Here is a 26,010-nt window from a genome sequence, read left to right as displayed (position 1 = left end):
AAGTTAAATATTTCTCCTTAAGCCAGTCACAGTTTAATACCAAATGCTAAAGAAGCTGGATGGCTTCCTAGTTTATAAAAGTAATGCAACGACTTGGATGCTGATCACTGACTCAGTTTCCTCAAAAGGAACTCCATCTTTCCTTTTTTTTTTTTTTATCCCAGTGTTTCAGATGACCGGGATAACGAGTGTTTCCAGATGCAGATCTGTCACTCATACCCATAAAGCTGTTGTTAAACCCTAGGAAGCCAGAAGCTATAAAAAGATATAAAAAGAAAGCTTACAAGTTTTCTGACTGACTCCAGTTCAGATGGATTTTCAGTTCACAATGGCTCAAACACAACAAGTTTTATTTTCCTCAAGCATGGCGGTTCCCACTCCATCCCACCAAGGACTACCATGCCAGGTCTTATAATCTTTAAAACCAAATGTCATTTTCAGAACCAAATATACAATTCTCTGGAGAAAAATGAGACATAGACAGCTCTGATTCTTGGCTCTCTTCAAAAATCTGTTTTCATGACATTCTCAGCACACTTCCCATTTCTTTGATAACCATTGAAAATATATACCACTTTTCTAATACCTGTTTTTCAGAAGGGAAAAACAAAGCACAGTGCACTTAAACAGAATGAATGAAGACTTACCTTGCCACGACTATCACCACTGCCTGCTGCTATTTAGAGATGAAAGACAATGCCCTGGCTGGTGTGGCTCAGTAGATTGAGTGCCGGCCTGCAAACCAAAGGGTCACCAGTTCGATTCCCAGTCAGGGTAGATGCCTGGGTGGCAGGCCAAGTCTCCAGTAGGGACATGTGAGAGGCAACCACACATTGATATTTTTCTCCCTCTCTTTCTCCCTCCCTTCCCTTTTTTCTAAAATAAATAAATCTTTAGAGATGAAAAACAAGCAGTTTTTGTACTTAGATGTTTCTTTAGAAGACAGTTAGTACTGGTTGTTAATTATTACCACAATGGGTGAATACAAAATATCTATTCCAACCCTATTTTTATTATAATTAGCAGCACTGGCTCAGCTCTTAAGTGATTCATAAACATTAAATGCAAGCAACAAGTAGCTTTAGTCATTTACCTTTTCATATATTACACCATCATTTACCGTGGAGGTTATGAGATACCAGGACACTGGATTGCTAAAGCTGAGCACACTATGGCTGTTTGAAGTCTTTTTGAAGGGTACAGTCAGGCACCCAAGTAAAACTATTTCAGCGTTTTCCCAGGCTAGCTTCATTAGCTGGCATAAAACCCTGGGCCCTTGATCACATATTTGTTTTGACATTAGAGCAGATGCAAAACTATTTTCCGAGTTGAAATCTGGACCTATCCACACACAATCTCTTGGTTCATCTTAGAGCAGACACAGAGCCTTTCTGTCCAGGCGGCCTTCCTCACTCAGCTCCCACAAGCTAACCTCTGCTCCATTCTCTGTTAAGGTAGATTTAGCTATGTGTGTGGCTGTACTGTGGGTACTTTTCAGAGAGTACCTCCTATCAAAAATCTCAGCTAATGGAATGATTTTGATACATTTCCTGGAGGAGAAAATCATGCATTCCCCCAGGACCTCGAAGTTCTATGCTTGGGTTAAGCCAGATCAGAAGAGCTGGGTACTTGGACGGCATTGTTTCAGCTGGCTATGGCAAAATCTTTTTACTGAAATTGCATTTTGGCAGATGCCATTGGGCTAATTTTAGGAACTGAATTTAGGTAGTATGAATATCCCTCAAAGTAAAGATCTGAGAAACAGATAATAAAATCTCATAGTCTTGGAGACTAACTGGATGTGACCTATGAAGAGAGAATAAAGAAAAACAATTCTGACATGAATTATTATCGGATGGATGTTGGTGCATTCAACATTAACGGATTTAGGCACAGATGAGTACACTCAGAGTTTGGGGTGCATGTGAAATATCTAAGTACTTGTATCCGGCACACATTTGAAGAAGAAATGTCAAAAGTCAGAAAAGAGGTCAGTTCAAAAGCAACGGGCCAGCAGGAGAAAATCTGGGCAACATCAATGGTTAAGAGACCAACATAGGAAAAGAACCAAAGAGGCTCATAGATACAGAGAACAGGCTGATGTTCACCAGAGGGGAGGGGGTCGGGGACTAGGTGAAAAAGATGAAGGGACTGAGAAGTACAGATTGGTAGTTATAAAATAGTCACAGAAATGTATAGTACAGCATAGGGAATAAAATGAATAATACTGTAATAGTTATGTATGGTGCCAGTTGCAAATACTTGGGGGGATACTTTGTAAAGTGGATATGATTGTCTAACCACTATGCTGTACATCTGAAACTATACAAAATAATATTGAAAGTAAACTGTAATTGAAAAAAATTTTTAAGAAAATTTAATGATACAAATCACATCAATATTCCTAAATAAGAAATCACTTGACACTAATGACACAAAATTGATAAAATGACCATTAAACCTGTAAATGAGAGAGCCCAGCAATATCACTGAGTTTAGGAGTAAACAAATATCCATGTGTAACGCTTCAGTTCTCACCAAATATAGATATTTTTATGACTTCTACTGTGATGGAAACATTTCAATGAAGGGGAAAGTCTAGCTTGCTTGAGCAAAAGAGAATTATGGCTTCAAAGTTGATACCTGCTCTTCAAGGAAAAATATCTGAAAAAATATGCAACAAATTATTAATAGTAACTATTTCTTAGGCATGTAGGTTAAAAGACTTCCATTTTCTTGCACACTGCTGTGGTTTGGAAGTTTTCTAATGATCAAGCATTTTAAAGTAGAGAAAATGTTAAAAGAAAACAAAGTGCACACCCATATACCTCTAATTTTGTATCCTTTCTCTCCTGTCTTTTCCAATCCTCACCAGCAATTTAAGGCAAGCTGCTTTCATTTTACCTGTCTGTATCTGTTGAAGCAGTTAATGTCAAAGAACTCAGGTCTAAGGCGAAAACTGATCCGCAGTGTAGGAAACTAGAGCACAGCCCATCCTGTGGTGGGCCTGCCAATTCTCTACAGGGGCTCGCTCAACAGAAGAGGAAAGCAGGCTCCTGGTGAATCCACTCTCTGTCACCCACAGGCAGCCCTGGCCCTCGGAGCCCTCCAGCCAAGGAGAAATGAAGTCTTTTGTCCATTTCCACAGACCCTTCCTCTCCTCCTCAGACTCTCCTGAGGCCTTTCCTTCACGCTGTGCTTTAAACTTGCAGCTCTGCAGAAACCGTATCTGGGACTGAAAGGTCAGCCCACCCAAATCAAGAGGGCATCTGCCCCTTGCCTTGCAAGGGCTGTTCGTTTCACGTTTGCAGATAGAAACTTGCCCCCTGTTGCTTGCACTGATGAACCTAATGGTTTCCTGGCATGCCAAGGTTCACAGCCATCTGCTCTGCTGGCAGCATGCCCACACCGATGGTGGTGTGACATGTTCAGACGGGGGTGGGGCGTGGATAGCAACCAAAGAGAGGTTTCGAAAATAGGCCCAGTGAATAGAGTCAATGATGCCTGATTTGCAAGAAGACATCCCAGTAGCTAGCAAAGCCAAACAAAGAGCATATGACATGCTGCATTACAAGGCAGCATGTCTACCGACAATCATTGGCATAATATCCTCAAGGCTGCTTTTTATTCTGCACTTCTTTTACTCATCAGTCATCAGGATGTGGAATTACAAGCTTAAAGGAGTTAAAGCCTGGCTGGTTGGACTTCTTCTGGGTGACCAAACACGGAACAGAGGATACAGCACCATTTGGGGGAATGTTCCCTGAGATACGTGGACGCAGTTTATTAAGCTGTCACCAGCGCTGGATCCTGGCCTCCAGTGAGGCTTCACATCTGGAAAATGTGCCTTTCTTCAGGCCTCTTCTCATGGTCCCATCTTAGATATACATTGCATGGGACATACTTATATAGAAACATTAATTCATGATTATATGAAATTCTAATGTAACTGGTGCTCTGCGTTTTTATTTGCTACATCTGGTAACCCTACTCTTAGACCAAGCTAAAATAGAGGAGGACAACATAGCAAACTTAAGGAGATTTGGAGCAAGCCTAGAACAGTTGACAGAAGTAATGTCTTAGAATCATGGCAGCTTGGAGAACCCCCCTTTCATCTGAAAATACTCCTTACCTACTCCTCAGCTGCCATTCAATACCTACTTTTAAATGCCAGAAGCATCTCTCAAGTTTTATCATCCATCATCTCCTCTATGCACATATGCATGTGCCCAGAGTGAACACACACACATAAACACACAGACACACAGACACACACACACAGCCAAACCTGTCTCTTCTGGTCCTTGCCATGCCATACACAACCCAAATGCCACAGTAACCTGGATGGTCTTCTTCTTTATTTGTACTTGTCTCTGTCAGACAAGGAGAGCAAGAGAAAGGAGCATTGACCACCAGAGCCAGTTTAACCTAATTTTGAATCTCAGATTTGCTACTTAATAATTCCAAGTCTTTCTTCATCATTTGTTAAATGACAAGTTCTGAGATTTCATTTCTTTATCCTCAAAGCATGAGTCATCATCTTGTTCCGTCAGGTTATCGTGAAAATTAAATATGATAATGTACTAAAGTGAATTACCTAACACATAGCAGTTACTTTAAAACAATAGTTATTATTATTAATTTTGTGGTTGTCATTATATTATTCAAGGCTCAGCTCATAAGCATGGGGCCCAGTAGTTAACTGATTTGCTGCCTAGGTCTGAATCCAAATTCTCTCTCTCTCTCTCTCTCTTTCTCTCTCTCTCTCTCTCAATCTTTCTTCCCATCTCTTTCCCGCTCATAAGTTGTGTGACCTTAGGCAAGCTGTTCTATACATCTGTGCCTTAGTTTACTCACTTATAAAATGGTCATGCTTCCCGTGTCTGGAAAATGAGAAGTGTCCTATAAGCATTGACCATTATTACTGTTGTCCATGAAGTGTTCCCAGCCCACACCAGACCACATGGTACAATTTCTCTCTGAATTTTTTTAGCACATATAACCAGTCCCACATGCATTTGGTTCTTAGGATGCATTTTGTCTTTTCAACTGTGCTCCTCATTGGAGCTCCTTCAGTGTTTGTTGATGGAGATATGAAGATGAAGCATGAGTGGAAGGCACTGACCTGAGCAAGCACACAAATGAGTGCTCCAGACTGTGAGCTTATGTGGACAGACAGAGAGCAGATGCCCTTTATGTACCACATCAACCATGTGCCAGACACAGTGTTGGATACCATACATATTTTCTTTCATTTAATGTCATATCAACCTTATGAATTATGTCATTGTTTTTGGTCTTCACAGCCAAGGAAACTAAAGCTTAGAGAGCTGTAGTAACTCACTTTATGGTGTTTGACCTTGGACAAATCACTTAAATTAACTGAACCTTAGCTTCCTAAGCTGTGAAACAGGGTGATACTAGTAAGTCTTCAAATAGCAATGAGGATTAAATGAGGTGATTCATGTGAAGCACCCAGCCCAGTACCCAGTGCGTGCTCACCCCATCCTCAGCGAGTAGCAGGTGCTTGCAGTGAGCAGTGTTTACAGCACAGCTGGGAGTGAGACCTCAGTTAGTCTGCCTCCAGAGTCCGTACTCTTAACTCCTGCCCTGTAGTGCCAATTGAACATAGACCTAAAAAACACATAAAGAAAGCCACAGGCTTTCATTCCAGTACTGATTCCCTGATGTTCTGAACGAAGGCTTCATGCTTAAACTACTTCAACTGCAGCACATTTCTCTCGAAGGAGTTTGTGCGCACACACTCGGGAGGTGTTCTGTCTGAAACACGGCCCCATTCTCCTGAGGTGAGGACTGCACTCAGGACCCCAGGGAGTGAGAATCAGAACTCACGATGCTGAGGTCTCCTTCCCCACCGGTGTGGGCTCAGCTCTAGAGAGGTCTTGCCGAATCCTGGGCTGGGTTCTGCAGCACTGCTTGTGTCCAGCATTGACCATTATTACTGTCTTCCATGAAGTGTTCCCAGCCCACACCAGACCACATGGTACAATTTCTCTCTGAATTTTTTTAGCACATATAACCAGTCCCAGCGTCGCTCTGTGTGAAGGGACATGACCTGTGTCTCTCCCCAGGTGACAGCACAGGCTCTGGCTCAGAGCTCCCCTTCCTGTGCTCCTTGACCATTTACCAACTCTTTTTTAAACTACTTTTTAATAACTTGTGAAAATACATTGAAAAGAGTGACTCACAAAGCTAGAGTAAAGATGAAAATAAAGAGACATCCATGAAAATGCCGGTTTCACATTTTGTATTCAGTATTTTATGTATAAACATGTTTATTAATATGTTAATTAAGAGGGCACAGATCTAACCACTTTACAAGCATAAACTATTTGATCATCATAATAACTCTATTGAGGTAGGAATCCTTTTTATCTGCATTTGCAGATAAAGATACTGGGGTGTAAAGAGTTTAAATAACCTTCCCAGGGTGACACAGCTAGTAAGTGGCAGAGCTGAGATTAGAATTTAGGCAGATTTCATACTTTTAACCCCTACTCTAAGCATTAGTGCTTCTTTCTTCCCTTCCATTTCTCACTTTTCTCTTCTACCCCTACGTTGTCCCAACAGCCTTTCCCAAGAGTGATGAGTTGGGCCCAAATCACTGCGTCCATGATGATAACGAGGGCAGCTAGAGAGAGAGAACTGATGTCAAAGTCTGTAACAAAGCCCTTCATGATGCAGCAGCCCCCACCTAACTCTCCAGTCTCCATAATTGCACAAAACGCCTCAGAACCAAACAGTGACTGGATGTAATTCCAGATCTGCAGTCCTGTCTTCTGCTTCCATTACATCACACACGCTGTTCCCTCTGGCTGAAACTCTCTTCCCCCGACCTTCATTCTCTCTTTCCTCTTCTAATTCCTGTCTGTTCCTCCATACATCATTTTACCAGGCAAGTATTCCCTGATCTTTAGGAGTTTAGATACCCATTCACCAGGATCCCATAAAACTCAGAGAGCATCTTCCATCAAAGCATTTGTCACACTGGACCACAGTAATTAATTGATTCTTGTGCTGCCTGTACTTGACTGTGAGCTTTTTGAAGGCAGAGATTGTGTTTTATTTATCTCTGTATGTCCAGCACACTGTACCTGTCACAGAGCAGGCATTCAATATATGCTTGTTCTGTGAATGAACAAAGGTTTGGGTGATTGAATTTCTCTTTCTGCCCTGCAAGTTCTATACCTCTCACTTTGTCCACAGATATATATTATCTAGACAGAGAAGCAGAGAAAGCAGGAGAAAGTTCAGAAATAAACCTCAGACACTTGAAAAGGAAATGGTGAGAAGGACAATCTATGAAACACTTCGGTTTAGCAATTGTTCACATTCACATTCTCTTAAGATTACCAAAAACATTCATTAAAACCATGTAAATCTAAGCAGAAATTTAGTATTTAATCAGTTGCTTACATTCTAAGAATTATTATTCACCAACTCTAATTGGTTAGATTATTTCCACTTGATCTTTTTAAAAATAGAGACAATGTTCTCTACTAGAAGATCGCATTCTAATTCTAAGAAATGTGTAAATATTAATATCAAATATGTTCTGAGTAATAAATAAAACAAGGTTGGCCCTGCAGCAATTGGAAGCACTGTTTAAATTTTCCTTTTTTCTTTGCAAAAAATAAATGATAGTTAATAAAACCCCATTAAACACACAAAATGGAGCAAAAGTGATCAAAATCTCCCAAACTGATCCCCCTAAAGCAAATTTTTAAAAAAATATGCTGGATTCTAGTAATCATTGTTTGAATGTAGGCACAAAGATCTAAAGAACACAAAAATTTAAAAATTTTGCTTGTATGCCTTATGCACTAGCATCTCTGCTTTCAGATTTCTCTGGCTTTTCTGAGAAAAATATTATTCTGAAATTACAATGTCCAACAGTTACAATATTTTACTTTAATTATATTTTATTGATTATGCTATTACAGTTGTCCTAGTTTTCCCCCTTTGCCCTCCTCTACCCAGCACCCTCCACTCCCTCAGGCAATCCCCCCACCATTGTTTATGTCCATGGATCATGCATATAAGTTCTTTAGCTTCTCCATTTCCCATACTGTACTGTACATCCCCATTGTTATTCTGTAACTACCTATTTGTACTTCTTAATCACCTCACCTCTTCACCTATTCTCGCTCACCCCCTCCCATCTAGCAACCATCAAAACGCTCTCCATGCCCATGATTATGTCTCTGTTCTTCTTATTTTCTTAGTTAGTTTTTTAGATTCAATTATTGATAGATATATATTTATTGCTATTTTATTGTTCATAGCTTTGATCTTTTTCTTAAATAAGATCCTTTAACATTTCATATAATAATAATTTGATGATGATAAATTCCTTTCTTTTTCCCTTATCTGGGAAGTTCTTTGTCTGTCCTTTGATTTTTAAATGATAGCTTTGATGGGTAGAGCAATCTTGGCTGTAGGTCCCTGCTTTCAATGACTTCGAATATTTCTTGCCAATCCCTCCTATCCTGCAAATTTTCTTTTGCAAAATCAGCTGACAGTCTAATGGGAATTTCCCCAGTAGGTAACTAACTGGTTTTTTCTTGCTCCTTTTAAGATTTTCTCTATCTTTATCTAATTATGATGTGTCTTGGAGTGAGTCTCTTTGCATCAATTTTGTTTGGGACTCTCTGTGCTTCCTGGATGTGTATGTTTATCTCCTTCACCAAAGTAAGGAAGTTTTCTTTCATTATTTTTTCAAATAGATTTCCAGTTTCTTGCTCCTTCTCTTCTCCTTCTGGCACCACCTATGATGCAAACATTGGACTGCCTGAAGTTGTCCCAGAGGCCACTTATACAATTCTCTCTTTTTTTGGATTCTTTTTTCTTCCTGATATTCTGATTGGTTGTTTTTTGCTTCCTCATGTTCCATATCATTGATTTGATCCTTGGCTTCATCCACTTTACTGTTGTTTCCCTGTAAATTGTTCTTTATCTCAATTAGTGTATCCTTCATTTCTGACTGGATCTTTTTTATGTTGTTGAGGTCCTGACTAAAGTCCCTGAGCATCCTTATAACCAGTGTTTTGAACTCTGCATCTGAAAGATTGCTTACCTCCATTTTGTTTAGTTCTTTCTCTGGAGTTTTGATCTGTTCTTTCATTTGGGTCATGTTTCTTTGTCTCCTCATTTTAGCAGCCTCCAAGTGTTTGTTCCTATGTATTAGGTAAAGCTGCTAAGACTCCCTGTCTTTGTAGTGTGGATTAGTGTAGGAGGTGTCCCATTGAGTCCAATGGCATAGCCTCCCTGTATCACCCAAGCTAAGTACTCAAAGTGCACCCTTGTGTGGGCTCAGTACACTCTCTTCTTGTAGTTGAGCCTTGATTGCTATTGGCAGGTCAATGGGAGGGATTTACCCAGGCCAGTTAGCTGCAAGGACTGGTTGTGACCACTGACCACCAACCTCTACCCTCTGTGGAGGATCAGCTGTGCAGGAGCAGAATGGTGATGCTCTGACATAGAGTATAGCTGTCCACTGGGTGTGCAGGTTCTGTGGTCTCCCGGGTGATGCAGGCCAAGATTGGCCCCGACTTGTGTTATTCTGGGGCCACCCTGCCTGAGCTATAAAACAATCTGAGATGTCTACTACTTGTGCTGGGCTTGGAGATTCCCAGGCAAAGCCAAGCTGTAAATCTGGGCTGGCTGCTGCTGCTAGTGCCATGCCAGAGACACTTACCAAGAGGTATGGGGGTCGGGAGGTGCACTGGGGCCAGCTATTGCTTGTTTGATAGGATTTAGGAGTTATAACGCATGAGCCAAGGCCAGCCATTCATATGAAAAGTCACAGTTAACAGCTTGGGTGAGTGTAAGTTGTGTGGGTTAGAGTCTTAGTGTGTCTCCAAACAGTGTTAGCCAGATTGATGGAGTCTCAGATATGGTACCTGCCTGCCAGCTCTTTGGATTTATGGTGGGGAGGGTTCAGCAAAGGGACAATGGCCTCTGCCCAGCTTTCTGTCTGGGAGAAAGCTGTCCCCCATCTCCTGCTTTAATGCCAGACACTTCAGTTCCTCCCTGTATGCCACAGATGACTTTCAAGCTGCTATTCTGGTGTTAGAGCTCAGTGAAAACAAGTCTGATTAAGTCCATGCATGGGTTCTTTAAGGGGAACTGCTTGGGGTTCCAGAAGATTCTTCCACTGACACAGTCCCTGCTGGTTTTTTGCTGCCAGAAGTTATGGGGACTTATTTTCCTGGCATTGGAACCCTAGGCTGGCAGGCCTGGCATGGGGCTGGGACTCCTTGTCCCCAAGATATCCCTCCTAAATTTTTATCTACCACACATGGATATGGGACCAGCTCCTTCCATGTCTCCATCCTTCCTACCAGTCTGATGGATGTGGTTTCTTTAATTCCACAGTTACCAGACTTCCCTTCATCTCAATTTCTGATGGTTCTGAGTGATGCTTGCTCCAAATTTTAGTTGTAATTTTAATGTGGTTGTGCAAGGAGGCCAGGCATGTTTACCTGTGCCACCACGTTGACTGGAAGTCTATATCCTAACAGTTATAATATTTTTAAAATTTACTTCTGTTTATATAGCCATCAGTGCCCAGCATAAGACGTTAAAGGAGAATTTTTTAAGCTTCTTTTTGATAACTAACTCCACCAAACGTAAATTAGAACAGGAAGAACAAGTGTGTTTTTCAATGTTATAAGAATCTTACATAATTATCAGTGGAAAACATGTCACCACTAAAATAAAGTTATATCAAGAGTTCAAAGTACAAATTCAATGTCACATTATACACATACATGTACATGTGTCCATGTATGTATGTTTAGGACTGTAAATTTCTTTTGGGGCTGTTTGAACAGTTCATTTGAGCAATAAATCATCATACTTAAAAAAGACTATTTAATGACTATTTAAGATAATGCCATTTTCTCCAACATTGGTATCCATAGCAATTCTCCTCTTAACAAATGGTAGGTTGTAGTTTGGTAATTGGATGTCATATCTAATCTCCATTAAAAATTATATATCCCAGATGTCTCCACTATATATTCAGCTCCATGTTAAAATAAAAAGAGAGTTTTTGTCCCAACACTGATGGAATAATTATGAGAACCATGCAATGGCTTACTCTCTTGCTCCTGAAATTTGAGGATGAGGCTACTTTGGGGCTCCTAAATTTTATCCAATGGACCAGCCTCCGGGCATGCACTCTGGGGTACAGAAAGCATTGTTCCCCAAGCACCACCTTTATTATCCTCAAGGCCCAGGTCAAAGGAGGGCCACCTTCCATAAGAGTCCCTCCCGCCAGCCACTTTTGCTATCATCCTCATACTTCTGTAGGGATCACTCTTAAAAACAAAATTCCAGGTGAAATAAGATGAGGTAGATAACACCAACTGGGAATAGATGTGATTGGAGAGACTAAAACAAAATAAAGAGTGCTGATCAACCAGTAACTCCATTTGTGTTTTATTCAGTTACAGTAGTAAATAATTTAATATAATAATTTATGTGCATTTACAAGGCCAAGCAATAGAAGCTCTGGGGCATGCATGACTTCTACAAGCCTCTTATAATACCTACCTAAAAACAATTCATATTTATTAGTGGACTAAATCCTTAAAATTCTTTTCTAAAGGTTTATCAAACCAGATTGGGCTGCAACCCAACAAATCGAATTAGAACTCTATGAAAGGCTGTTGAGTTATTCAAGTGAACTGCATGCATGGATACTCCCAGTTCACCAGGAAGCCTTCTAGTTGGACATTTAGTCAAATGCTGCCCTCTAGTGAGAAAACTGTTTAAAAAGCTCCGGGGCCCTGGGATGAAAACTCACCCCTGAGCTTCAATAAGAGACATGAATAAGATAACAGTTATTTTAGATTTAAATATTAATTTCATTTTTACTTTGTTTCTAATGCCTAATTTTTCTTTCTCAAATTATGTTATAAATAGTATAATATTAAAATTACAGTGATAGGGTAGCTTCACCAGTATGACACTTAGATGTTTTAGGCTCTAACATTTGATATCTAATAATAGTAATTGATATTAAAGTTTGATATGTTTATTTCCTTTAGCTGGTGACACAGCTAAAGAATTTCTATGAATTTAAGTGGCTGATAATATTGCTTCCCACTCTGTCAACAAAAAAACAGAGAAGTAGTAATTTCACAGGATGTGTTATAAGCATTTCTTTACTTCTAGGTATTCATTTTGTCATTAAACCAAGAATTATAATGTTCCTTTTAAAAAAGCATTATAATGTTCTTAAGCAATACAGGAGTATGGCTATATCCTAGAATAAAAAGTTCAATTAGTCACTTCTAATTTAGCAGGAGTTTGGGAAGAAAAATCTTTACTTTCAAATTTCACAAAATTAATATATTTTATTCATTTAGCAGTAACAGGCAGTTAGCATGTTGAACTGAATGCTAAACTGTAAATCCTGGCAGTGCAAATTTCCTCCTATGACGCAATCTTCCTACTAGAGCATTCATTCATTCCTTCATTCATTCATCTTTTATGTCTTAACGAGCCTTTATGCCTACTACTCTGTACCCACACACTCTGCTAGTGACATGCAATGTAATGGTGGAAAAGATAGACCTGTTGTTCTAATGCACATAGCTCCTACTGCCAAGCTGGGGGAGGCAAACATGTAATCGGGTCATTGTGAAACGTTGTCATAAATGCTTAAGATGAGGACGTAGACAAGGCTCTCTGAAAGCATAGAGGAGGGAGACCTGATTCAGTACTGGGGAGGCAGGAATGCTCTGCTCCCCAAGAATGTAAAGTTTGAGTTTTGACAGTGTTCTACAGTCATTGAAAGCCCTCTGAAGGTAGTGCTACCCAGACAGGCTAATTTATTTCTGCAGAAGCAATTCCACCAAGACTGTGATGCTGTGACAGTTTCCTGCTTTTGCCTGCATACAATTCTCAATTAGATATGCAGTGGTGGTAGTTCCACACTCAGCACCAGCCACACACTGACATTTGAATCAAATCGCTCCATGAATGTAAAGAGAAATATTCCTGTTTTAGTAAAGTTACATAGTAAACTTTCTTCTCCTTTCTTAATTTTGAACACATCCGGAAAACATTCTCTCTCTCTTGTTCAAGAGAAATGAGAAAACTAAAATGAAAGTATTTTGTAATTATACAGTCCTCATGTGGTCTGGTATAGCTGCTACCACCTTATGAGATTTTGGACACATCATACATCTATGGTCTGTGATGTTCTCCATTCAAATGTTTTGTAAGTCTATGAGCAACACCATGTACAAAACTTACTCTTCTTTTTAAAGTGTTGTATTCATCGTTGAGGGTTGTTGACTTTCAGCTTCTCATCCTCCAGTTAACCATGGTCATCTTGGTATGCAGGAGAAAAATTCTTGCTTGAGAAAGATTTAATCTTATCCTTTCCCATCAAAAGCTTTAGTCAGTGAAAAAGAAAATAGAAATTCAGGTTTTGAGGGAAAGGTTTACTAAAGTCCTGGTCCTGAATAAAAATGTCAGCAATATATCAAGAACACATTTCTATATGAATAATTTAGAGAAACTTGTTATGGGAGAGATTTTTAACATTTTCTCTGAATTTGAATATGCACGAGGAAAAATCTGTTGAGGTTTTTGGTATTTGTCTATTAAAATACCTGTTTCATAGACAGCAATTTCTTAATTAGTGTCTTAAAACTAGTTTGAAAGTAGAAAAATTAAAAGATATATGTATATGAGATATATATAGATATATATGAAGGAAGTATGGGGTATTCTCAGCCCAAAGTGTGTGTAGGTGGCTCACTTACCATTTTTAAATGGTACTCTATGCTTTGAAGAATGGAAAGCTGTATGGAGCAGAGGGAAGACCTTACAACAATAAAAATTAGGAAACTTGGGTTTTCTCAGAGAATGTAGCTAAGTCACTTAACCTCTCTCTGTTTGAATTTCCTCACTTGTCCTGTCTCACACGTGTCACTGGTTTATGTAAGGGTCCCATGAGCTAATATTTATTAATATATGTTTAAAATGACCTAAATATCTACCAATAGGGGAGAAGATAAACAAAATGTAGCATACTCAATAATGAAATACCACACAAAAAATAAAAAGAATAACCTGGAATTATATTAGATATATTCATATGTCAACAGAAATCGATCTCAAAAAAATAACGATGTTGAGTAAAAAATACTGTCTCCTGTATATGCCCAGATCAGGCATTAAACCTACAACTATTCAGTTATGGGACTGCACTCCAACAAATGAGCCACATTGGCCAGGGTTACACTACTTACATATTTTAAAAGTGCTCAAAACAGTACTATATGTTGTCTATGAATAGCATATATATATTAATTTTTTTTTAAATGGACAGTGTTTGTCCCTCAGTAGAGAGGAAAAGAAACAAAATTCAGGGGTAGGAAGGACTTCAGTCAATTACATAATTATTTTAAGAGACCAGAAGCAAACATGAGAAATAGTTAACCATTAGCTCTGAGTGCTGGGAATAATGTTGTACATATACTCAACTTATTTTCTGGTATTCCCCTCTACCTTTTAGATTTCTTCTTTAAATTAAATATTTAAGCTAAAAATATAAACAGCAAGAGGAAAGCACCTTGGTTAAAGGTTAAAATAGAACTGGTACAATTACCCACAAATTTCTATAGTCTTTGTTTTATGATCTTCATTGGCAGATCAATATATGAGTCATCTGACCATAGGGTCAACCTACATTAATAGGGGATGCAGGTAAATAACTGCATGAATAGATCCTGGGATGTAAGGACAGCCATGCCTTCTCATAAAGGAAAATGTTTAAGATACACAATATTAATCCCAGACAACTTGAAGCTTTCACTTGCTACCAGTTAAAGATCCTGTTCCTGGTCTCTGTGTTCAGATCTGCAGATAAGATCAGGACTTTATAATTAAAAAAAAAAAAAGGCAGGGGTCAACTAAACTACATCAGGCTCTTCATGTTTATATCACCTTGAGATGTTTTTCCCAGTACTTTGTCCAAACAATTAAAAAGTTGACTGGACTGCATCATTTAAAATTCCAGACCCCTGACCGTAGAGAATCAAGGAAGAAAATATGGAATTTGACTTGTTCAATAGAAACTACTTAAAATATAAACAGATTGTTTATATAAAATGAATTACAAATAGCCATTAATGTCTTTTCAAATTCTTATATCAACTCATAATAGGAGAAATGTGATTTTAAATTATGCTAAAACCCTAACTGGTGTGACTTGGTTGATTGAATGTCAGCCTGTGCACAAAAACATGTCGTGGGTTCATACAGGCAGCAATGGATCGATGTTTCACTCTCAAATTGATCTCTCTCTCTCTCTCTCTCTCTCTCTCAAAGCAACTAAAAAATGTCCTCAGGTGAAGTAAATAAATAAAATTATACCGAAGCATCTTCCTTTTTTACCTATTAGATTGACAAAGAACATTCCGTTTGATAGACCACTTAATGCATGGTCTAGGGTGTGGGGAATGAGGCACTTTCATCCAATACTAGAGGGGATAGAAATCAGTACAAACTCTATGGATGACAATTTGGCACTATCCTTTAAAGTTACAAATGTACATTTCCTTTGACCAGCAATTACATTTCTAGGAATTTATCCTACAGATATTTTTCGCATATATGTGATATGACATATGTGCAAGGCCAGTCTTGCTGCAGTTTTTTTAACTGCAAAATAGTGAAAATACCTTAATTTTTCACCTGTTGAAAGCTAGTTAATTAATTTGGGTACAATTTTAATGGAATAGTGTTGCCCCCAAAAAGAAGGAAGCTCTTATGATTTGATATAGAAAACCTCCAAGCTCAATTATCAAAAGAAAGAAACCAAAGCGGAAAAACAATGCGTGAAGAACACTATCATTTGTATAAAAGGGGAAAAACAACATGGGCATGGGATATTTCTGAAAGGAGAGACAAGATCATCTTAATACAGGTTATATCTGGGAAAAAGAACAGAAGTGGAGGACAGCACTGAAAGGTGAATGTTTTACTATATACTGTATTTTGAATCGTGAATTGTACTATTTTTTAAATAAGTTAAAATTTTAAGTGGCTACATAATTTCAGCTATATTATTAGAAAGATGTCTAAATTTTAATAGATGGTTCCAGTAAATGTAAACAGACATACACACACAAAAAGAATTACATCCCAACAAAAAGCTAAGAAGAAAAACTTCCCCAGAGCATGAACTCATTTTGTCAATTCTAGAAAATTACCTCACCTGAAGCTACCATATAAAAATCAACTCAGATGTTCTTAAAAGAACACCCAATTCATGATTCTAAGCCAACTTCTGCTAAATGAAGCCTGAATTCAAATTTGTAACATAGCTTAAAAATCCAATAGTATCTTTTCCTAGCTGGTTTTAAATTTGATTGTGAGACTCAGCATGTGTAACATAAAATACAAAAGCTACTTTCTCTTTGGACAAAGCAAAAATTCATCTTCTTAGCTCAAAAATACATCAACATCTGTTGTGTAGAACCACCAGCTAAATCTAAACAAGGTGAGCCTCACTTTTCAAGCAGATGAAATCCAGCATATAAAAAGCATAAGCCATATAACTGCTCGTCATGTAGCAGCAGGGATTGAAATTTTATCATAAGTAGTCCTGAGGGAAGTTGTTCACCTTAGCAGATAGTTACTGCTAATTTGCATCTGATTATTGGTTTATGTTTTATTTTAGCCCATTAACAGAAAGACTATTAGGAGGTTAAGAATTTTACAAAAAGATATGATTGTCTCCTTGAACTGGAAACCTCAAAGTGGGTATTTCCGGGTTTTAGTATTATATTTAACTACATGTTTATGCAGAGCAATCAATTGTTTTTCAAATGCTCTGCCTTGTTGTGGTTATTTTCAATTTCTTCAGGTGCATTGCGCCTATAAATATATCATCCAGTACTGGGGATCCCCAAATTTCAAGCACAGCCTCCTGCTTCCACCTGTAGCAAAGGCTCTCCCAGCTGCTCTGAATGGCGGGGTCATTCAGCCACTTCCACGCTCAGGCAAGACGTTTGACAGTCTGTTGCTGGATCAGGACAGTTGAGATTTACTTCAGCTCTGAAGAGCAGTCAGTTCCCATTTCCCTTATGAAGAAATTTCTTTGTGAAATTCCACGCAGAAAACCCTTCCCAGTGTTTCTCTGAGAAGCTTGGTACAGAATGTCCTCCCAATGAATTAATCAGCTTTGAACTGATAGAAGAAACAAAGAAAAAGAGAAGAATTTTACCAACTGACCTTGGTGTCATAGAATTAAATATATATACAAGGGAAATATTTTTTAAATTTCTAATAATGCCCATTATTCTATAAATTACAAAATATTCTAGAGATACAATGACAATTTCCCACACAGGCTCTCCTTTTAAAGATATAAAAAGACTTTTAAAAAAACACCTGCCAAATAGACACCCACACATCTTGGGAGTTAAGCACGGGGCTGGCTTTGCAGTCAGCTTTTAATGCTTTTAGTTAGGATGAAAACACTGCCTCAGCTGGGCTGGTTTCTCTGTCCCACAGGACTTTAAAAATCAAGTTTCACAGCCAGTCTTTGCCATGGGCTCCCACCCCACCGCTTCCTCACTCCCATGTTCCTCACAATTTCCCTGACCGATGCACCTGGCAGCCTGGAGCTGCCTATGATAATAACTGTGACACTTGTTTTTCTTCTTCTGAACTTGTGGATTCATTAAAAGCAAGCACTGCATCTTGCCAGAGAACCGAGTTGATCCCACATTGAATGTTTCTATTTCTTAGTTACAAATGACAAATAGAAACTACATTTACACACATATACACACATCTACACCTTCTGCAAATTCTATTACAAATCTGCTGCCTACCCATGGGTGGCCGCCCAAACCAGTAGCCATCCATAGGCTGTTACTCAAGGTGTACACCTAAAATCTACAATCTGCATTTAAGGAAACAAATCCCTTCATCATGTTTATTGGCTGTCTTTGTAGCATCTTTTTCTTCTTTTTTTAAATAAAATTACCCCCATAGGTCATGTGTAGTTTTGTTTTCTTGGTGTTGAAACAAGTTGGAGCTCTGTGTACAAACTTGTATTCCATACCTGTGCTCCTCTGCGACTGGTCTGGGTTAAAAATGGCCAACCTGACTTTTCATTTAGTTTAAATAAATAAATAAATAAATAAATAAATAAATAAATAAATCCTCAGGTTAAGATCCAGCATTCCAAGTTTCAGCCCAGAGTGAATTTGTGCGGCCAAGATATAAACCCCTGAAAATAGGAAACTAATGCCATGAGGATTTAAAATAATAGAAAATGTTTCACATAACATAAATCCATAAGCAGTGCATTATGTTTAAGTCTTAATATCTACATACTTGGATTATCTTCTATCTTGACAATCATACAAAGTAATCTCACTCCCCGCTCTCTTCCTTTGACTCTGGGTTTCATTCCTATGTATTAACAATGCTCTGGGCCATAAAATACTGTATTAATATTAGTTTGTCACAGCAGACTAAATTTAGAACAACTCATTAATATGGGAGAGTTAAAGGCAGTCAGCCAAGAGTACCAGTAACTATAAGCTCCTAAGGCTATAAGTTATGCAGATATGCCACTTGAACTGAAGAGGCAGCCATTCTTTTGTGACTAATAAGAGATTCTATTAGTTCTAAGCTGATTCTAATTCTAATTAAGAAATGTGGGAAAAGGCAATTTTGCCATTGTAGGTATAGTTGATATGCAATAGGAAAAAGTCTTATATCATCCTGCTTGGCTTCTCCTAGTCATACAAGATTAGTGGCATATGCACGGAATGAATATTCCTCCCACCATCAACATAAAAAACAAAAAACTTTGCTGTCATATTTGCAATGGGTGTAATCATAACTGATGTTCCTAGAAGAAGTATAGTAATCAGTGCTTTTTCAAAGCAAACTTTAATTGTGCCTCAGAAACACCACAGTTGTACAAAAAGTTTTGACTTTTTACAAATAAAAAAACCTTTCAAATGGACACTTCTGGACCTGTTATGCCTTTCTTTGGGCTTGTCAAATATTAATTTATTTTTTAAATTTAGTCCCTTGCTAAGCTACAAATATTCATGTTTAACACCAAGTAGCAGTTCAGGGGCTGACAACTTGGTATGTACCTTTTGAATGATGCATAGAAAGCAGCAGTTAGCACAAAGAAAAAGCCACCAGATTGGTCTCAGGGAAACCCAGTGTCTGAATTTTTCATGACTCCTCTAGCACTTAAAGAATAAAAAAACTGGCTACTAGTGTTGGAAGACAACGTCAGGAAGGTCAGAGCTGGAAACATGCGAGAGATTCCAGTCTTGCCTGGGGAAAGTGAAAGGGGATTTAAGCTGCTTAGGAGAATTAGGGGGGAAAAAAAAAAGATTTCTTTTGCTTTGTTTTGGTATTTTATAAACACCAGAATGCCAAAACAAAAACTATACAGATCTACACAGCCGTACCTCTCAAGGGTTCCTTATGTTTATTTCTCTAAGGACACCAAAAACTTACCTCCTCTTTGGGGTTATGATACTTGTTATTAAACTTCCCCAAATCAGGCCTTTCCTGGCGTGATTACTCTTACGGGTTCTCTCTCCCAAGGAAACCGATGGAGAGGGGAAAGGAGAAGCAATCCACTTATTTGTTTCCCTGGACCCATTTGCAGACATCTCCCAAGGACGTGAGGGGCTAGTGGGGGAGATGATATCTTAATTACGTAAATGCCCGGTGGCTCAGGCTCCAAAATGTTCCCCCTCTGATGAACTTTTCCGCCTTTTATGATTTATAAAAATCAAAATTGAATCCAGGAAAACAAATGAGTGGCACCTACGAAAGGAAAAAAAAAAGTACAGTGTTTAAGCAACGGACAACTTCACCTGTCACCGTCTCATTAAGTTCTTAATGAGTTCTTTTCTATTCTTGGTCACATCTGATTTTTTTTTTTTTTAATATAAGTCCCTTTGAACAGCTGGGAGTAAGAATCGCCTTTGATCACTGAATTCTTCTGAATTTTTAGTCAAAACGAGGACATTTTCCTCCTGACTTGGGGTATTTTTTATGAGTTTATTTCCCTCAAGTATATTCCTGGGCATAGCTTTCTAGGCCGAGAAAAGCCTGAACAATTAATGTATACATTTTTACATAAATGTTTATAAATTTAACAAAGGGAGAGAGCTTTGCCACAAGAAGCCTCAGCTCTTTTGAAGGCGGTTTTCTAATGATGACCCTTGGCGTGTTGGACCACATGGGATTCCTCTGAGAAGAGTCGGATGAAAATTAGTCTATTCTCATTTCAAACAGAATTTTGCTGAAGTCCTGATCAGAGCATCAGCATGGAGTCCGGGGAGACAACACTCGCTACTTGATTCACTCCGCAGCCTCCCTCTCCTGGTAATTGTTGCAGGAACACATAGTGACAAGGCCCTAGGATGTGAGCGGTCTGGATGTACTCCGGCTGTTACGCTCTGTTTAAAGATTTAAACCATCAGGGTATGATAAGGCTTTTTGATGTTCATTGAACACGGAGCTTGGGTACAGAAGAAGGGGAAAGGGCTTCTCCAGAAGGCAATCATCTTTCAGAGCCACAGTAAGACAGAGAGAGGTGGGGAAATCTCAGCCTCGGCATAGACCCGGAACAAAGGGAGATGAAAGGGCCAGGGTGAGGAAGGGGCCAGCTCTGGCTGTGAGGCAGAACTCGCTCTATGAGAGTTCAATGCCTTAAAATGCAGGGAAAACATTTAGTGTTCCTCTTTCATTAAAACACACTCAGATTTTTTTGTGGGGTGGGGAGAGGGGAGAGATGGTGCCAGCTGCAAATTTGGGTGGCTTCGGTTGACCCTGGATTTAAAAGAGCCTCCTCATGGCTTATTTTGAAATTATTTAATGAGTATTTATTTTGAGTCAGATGAATGTCATTTCCAGCGCTCACCCTCGCAAATCTGGGAGAAGACCTTCCTTAAAGTACATTTTTAAGATCCTCTCAGTGTTTTCTCCTCCAAAGGTAAAATGTGAATATTTGTCTTAAAAGGACATAAAGATCAAGAATGTAAGGGGGGAAGGGGCCCCCTACAGAACCCAACCCAATTTTTTCATATCCTCTGCTTTGGCAGAATCCCAGCTTTTTTGCCATGATCGCTGCCACATCATGCCATGTTACCCAGACCTGCACTTTGGTTGTATTAATTAGACGAGAACCAACACTTGTCTGTCTTTGTCTTCCTAGCCCCTAGCACAAGGTGTTTGCTCATAAATGTGGAATGAATGAATGAATGAATGAATGAATAAACGAACGAACGAATGAATGAATGAGCAAGCCTAGGAAATAACAGGATATCAATTTATTTTCTAGGTCTCCATTTAAATTTTCAGAGAAGTGCTGCATAAAGTAAGCAAAAAGCCATGGTTTTTCCCTCTTGCATTCCACACCAACAAACAGTGTGGCCAAGTGTAGCATTTGAGCGCTGGGTCTGGGGAATCAGACCCACTTGTATTTGAAGGCTGCTTACCATAGGACTCTGGAAAACTTATTTCACTTTCCTAAGCTTTATTTTTCTCAACTGCAGATTAGGAATTTATTCAAAAGAGCTCCATCTTCTGAGTGAGAAAATCCACACAAAGTGCCTAGCCAAATGTTTGGCATATGGTCAGTCTTTCCAAAAATAAAACTATAGTAATTAATATGATTGTTATTATTACTATTGCTCTCCAAAATATTTCAGATATGGTAGCATCAGACAGGGATTTCAGAAGTATATAGTCAATAACACAATTTAAAGGGAGGAAGTTGTAGTCACATACGCTATTGAGGGGTTGCTTCTACACTTGTTTCTATAATGGCATGAATAAAATGTGTTGTCACCTGCTGGCCCCCTCTAGGCTGACAGTGTGCTCTTGTTCCCACCTCATATAAGTGTTCTCTAATTAGAGGTAAGACCCTCTTCACTTAGACATCAGCAATGGAATTAGAAGTGAGTGTGACCAAACAAATATGAGGAAACCAAAATGGGTCCTGCCTGTTTGAACCAAAACAACATGTACAGTGCTGTACCCCTTTCCTTCCAGGTTTCAGTTTATTACAACATACAGATCACTGCTTCTGAGCAGGCAGAAAGGAGATGAGGCCCAAACCCAGTTCTGTCCCACCACGGCCACAGCCCACCCGAGCCCACCAAGCGCCATCCCCAGGGAGCCCGGCCGCAGGAGGAGCTACTGAACACCGTCGCCTCTTGTAACCCAGCCCTGTCATGGAATCCTCACAACAGCCCTATGAGGAAGGTATGGTGTACAGATCAAAAAACTGAGGAGTAGAATGATGGTATCAACAAATAACACTTATTGCCCTTTTTATTTTATTTACTTTAACATTTTGCTTACCCACCCAGTGGATGGGACTCAGGCACCCATTCTCTCTGAGACTCTGTATGAGCCCTCAGTCTCTCTGGATCTCCAGGTCCTCGTCTGCACCACCGGGGGTATGGAGAGGGGTGGCTGTGATGGTTCCTACTGGCACCATAGTCTACGATTCGTGCCAGGAGGGCTGAGCTCCCCTGTTGAAGCTGGAATCCCCATGAAAGCCACAAGCCTTATTTCATGGTCTTTCTCTCCAATTTCCCCAGGCCTTACCGCTTCCAATACCAGAAATGGGAACATGTGCTATGTTACCATTATGGAAAGAGTCCATTTTAGCAGAGTTCAAATCTGGGGAACATTGTGACCGAATCACCTGCTCCATGATTGAAACATAAGAGAATTACTGTTTCCTTTTCCCTAGCCCACTAACACTGAGAAAGCCAATCCTCTAAAAACAAACTGATTGATGATATAATTTAATATCTTCATATGATTTCTAGTGGCAGAATCAATCTGCTGTGAGTTCCACCGTCCAAGGCAGAGAAAAAGAAAAATTGTACCAGTTGCTTTTCTTTCATTGCACTGCCAGGTGCTTGGAGGAAAAAACTCTCTCCAGAAAATCAATAAGGCAGATTGTGCCCAGCAGTCCCCCATTACAGAATTAAATCCGTATGCCAACACGAAACAATGAAGAGACCCAACTAGCAAGGGATCCATTTGCTTTGTTTGACTTTGTCTGCCAGGGAATGAGACCACAAGACTGGCTGTAATTTAATGCAAACCTTGGCCTATCCTGGCCGTGCATATGACTGACCCTCAGGGCATGACCATCAATTTTCTATTAAAGATCAGAGATTTGACATATCAAAGTCAACATCTAGCTGAATAACTGCAGTAACTTGATAATAATTCTTTTGTGGATTTCACAGTGGCTTTTCATAAAGTATCAGAAAGGTAGCCGATTTCAATCCTGACCTGGCAAGATCTGAATATGAAATAAAGGATTTCAGCTTGATCTCCCCATGATGTGAGGATGAATGTGTTGGTAAATGTTAACTTAGTGCTCTGAATAGCTCAGTAATAGATGGGTTTAGGCAGTAATAGGTTTAAAATGTCAAATTATTGAATAATAATTTCATGTTGTACAAATACTATGTGTAAGAAGGGATTTGTTTTGCAAATTTTGAAATAAATGAATGGATTTATAATGTCCTTGACTGTTTCACTGTTGCGGTCAAAATTTTACAGAAGAATCACAATTAGTTTTTGGTTTCTCTGGTCTTGTTGTTTTCCTGCATTAGTCTCTATGCAGATTTTTAATTACTGGGCCTCCCTGAATTTCAGTCTTTGATGGAGCTCTTCCTGGTTTTGGTCCCCAAAGCCAGGCTGATAACATTATTTTCTAGTAAAAATAAAAACTCAATTATCCCTCCCTATAAAATGTTTCATGACACCAATAGCATAAAAACCTTTCACCAACCCAGCTGTAAAATGCTCAACTGTTCAAAACACAACAACCAAATAAAATTGTTTCCATAACTGAACTCAGCCCTTCAGTCCAATTATAAGCTGACAGCTCTATAAATCCTAGTGGAACACAAGTGTGGGTAGAACTGAATTGTGATTGGGACACAGAGGACCAGGGACAAACACCTCCACCACAGCGTGTGGAAAAGGTCCCCAGATTCTACAATGAATCTCTTCCCTTCCCTTGCAACACACACATACACAGACTGCCAACTGTCTTTTACGGTGTAAATATGTCTTCTCAGGGAAAGGGGAGATATTAAAAAAACCATTCATGTGAGCTCTCTGAATACTTCCAGCCTGATTCTTTAGCCCCTTAGCTTACATCCACTTCTCAGAAGACTAAGGAGGAGAAACCAAAGGAGCCCACCCTTGAAGGCCACCAGCCTGGCACTCCAAGGAGCTCTTTATCTTATGTATAAAGGATGTCTTGATTTCCACAAAGCCAAACACCCTTTAGTCACTTATAGATGCTCATACTTTGGTAATGTCTGCATCAAATGGTCTGGAACAGATCTGCTCAACCACTGAATTCAATGGTTGAGCACATGTCCCTCTGCCCTGCATCCACAGAGGGACACCGTCCTAGTCTGAGTTCCCCTAGAAGCTGACTATTAGACAAGGAGGTGGGTGCTAGAAGTTCTTTTGGAAAGTGAAGAAAGCATTGGTAAGGGAGTAAGACAGGGAAGCAGAGGCAGCCAATAAATGGTGCATTATCAAGCCAGGTCCACTGGAACTTAGTTGGACTAAGAAGTCTGAAATAATGTGGGAACTGAAATATTATACACCAACTCCTGTCAGTCATTGGTTGAGGTTACTCCTGAGGCACACCAGTTCCTCAGCAATTTCAGCCCACTGTATGGGCAGGCAGAGGGTTCCAGGGGCCAGAGAAAGCTCTCAAGAGAAAAAAAGCAGATCCTAGAAGCTTGACATCACGCACTATACCCTGAAGTGGAAAGGAAGAGGGATATCGGGGAGGGCACTAATAGCTTCAGCAATGGACCGTGGCCTTTTATTAACTTTTGAAAGTTTTCTCACTTATTTTGAAATTATGAAAGTGATATAGCTGATGTAAAATAGCAACATATATAAACAGTATAGAAAAGTATGACTATTTTTTAAAGACCTTCTTCCTCCCACCCATTCAGCCCTAGAAATAGAAATTTGGTTTAAAGTTTTTTCCAGTTGCTACCTCGTTGTCTCCAATCAAATCTCTTACTAAATATTTTTACAGCATTGATTTGAAATATCTCTTTTATCAATAATCAATTCCCATATAGATTTTGTTCTATTTCTGGAGTATCTATTTTTTTTTAACATTATAGGTTTGGAATGTAATTCATTATCTGATAAGGCTATCCTCCCTCTTTAATCTCTAAAATTTTTCCATGTTGATTTTTCTGAGTAAACTATAGTGTTATTTTGTCAAGATTACAAAAAGTTGGTATTTTTATTAGAATTTCTTGACTACCTAGATTTAGGGAGAATTGTCTTGTTTACAACATTCAATTTCCATACAATATCAAAATGTATTTTTCCATTTATTAGCTTTCTCTTATGTTCCTCAGTAAATTTTGTTTTGTTCAGTTGTGATTTTGTACCTCAGAGGAAGAGAGTTCAGAGATAACAATTATTCTCAATTATAGCAAAATATGTTCATGTTCTTCCCCAAGGAAACTTAAAGTTTTTTTCATATAATTCCTGCACCTTCTGTGTTGAATTTATTTCTGAGTTATTAATCATATTTATAGCTTTGGCAAATGAGATGTTTTAATGAATAATATTTATCCTAATTGTTAGCTGTTGATTTTGGGGTATTAATTAGATACTCAGCTACCTACTGGATTTTCTTATTGTCTCTAAAGATTTTTTTCAAGTTAATTATTTTGGATTTCCCAGGTCTATTAATTATATCAAGTGGAAATAATGAGTTTTAAAATCTGTTCTAGTATTTACACACTAATTCTTTTTCTTTTCTAATTGCATTGGCTAGTGCTTTCAAAATAATGTTAAGCAATAATGATGCTTGTTGGCAATTTGCCTTGTTTATGAATTTAATAAGAATGCTTCTAGGATTTTATTACAAAGAATTGTGAT

The sequence above is a fragment of the Pteronotus mesoamericanus genome, unplaced genomic scaffold, assembly GCF_021234165.1.
Source record: "Pteronotus mesoamericanus isolate MK-2021 breed Mesoamerican mustached bat unplaced genomic scaffold, CSHL_Meso_final scaffold_31, whole genome shotgun sequence".
Taxonomy (NCBI): domain Eukaryota; kingdom Metazoa; phylum Chordata; class Mammalia; order Chiroptera; family Mormoopidae; genus Pteronotus; species Pteronotus mesoamericanus.
The sequence above is the reverse complement of the archived record's forward strand: the minus strand, read 5'-3'. Positions refer to the sequence as shown.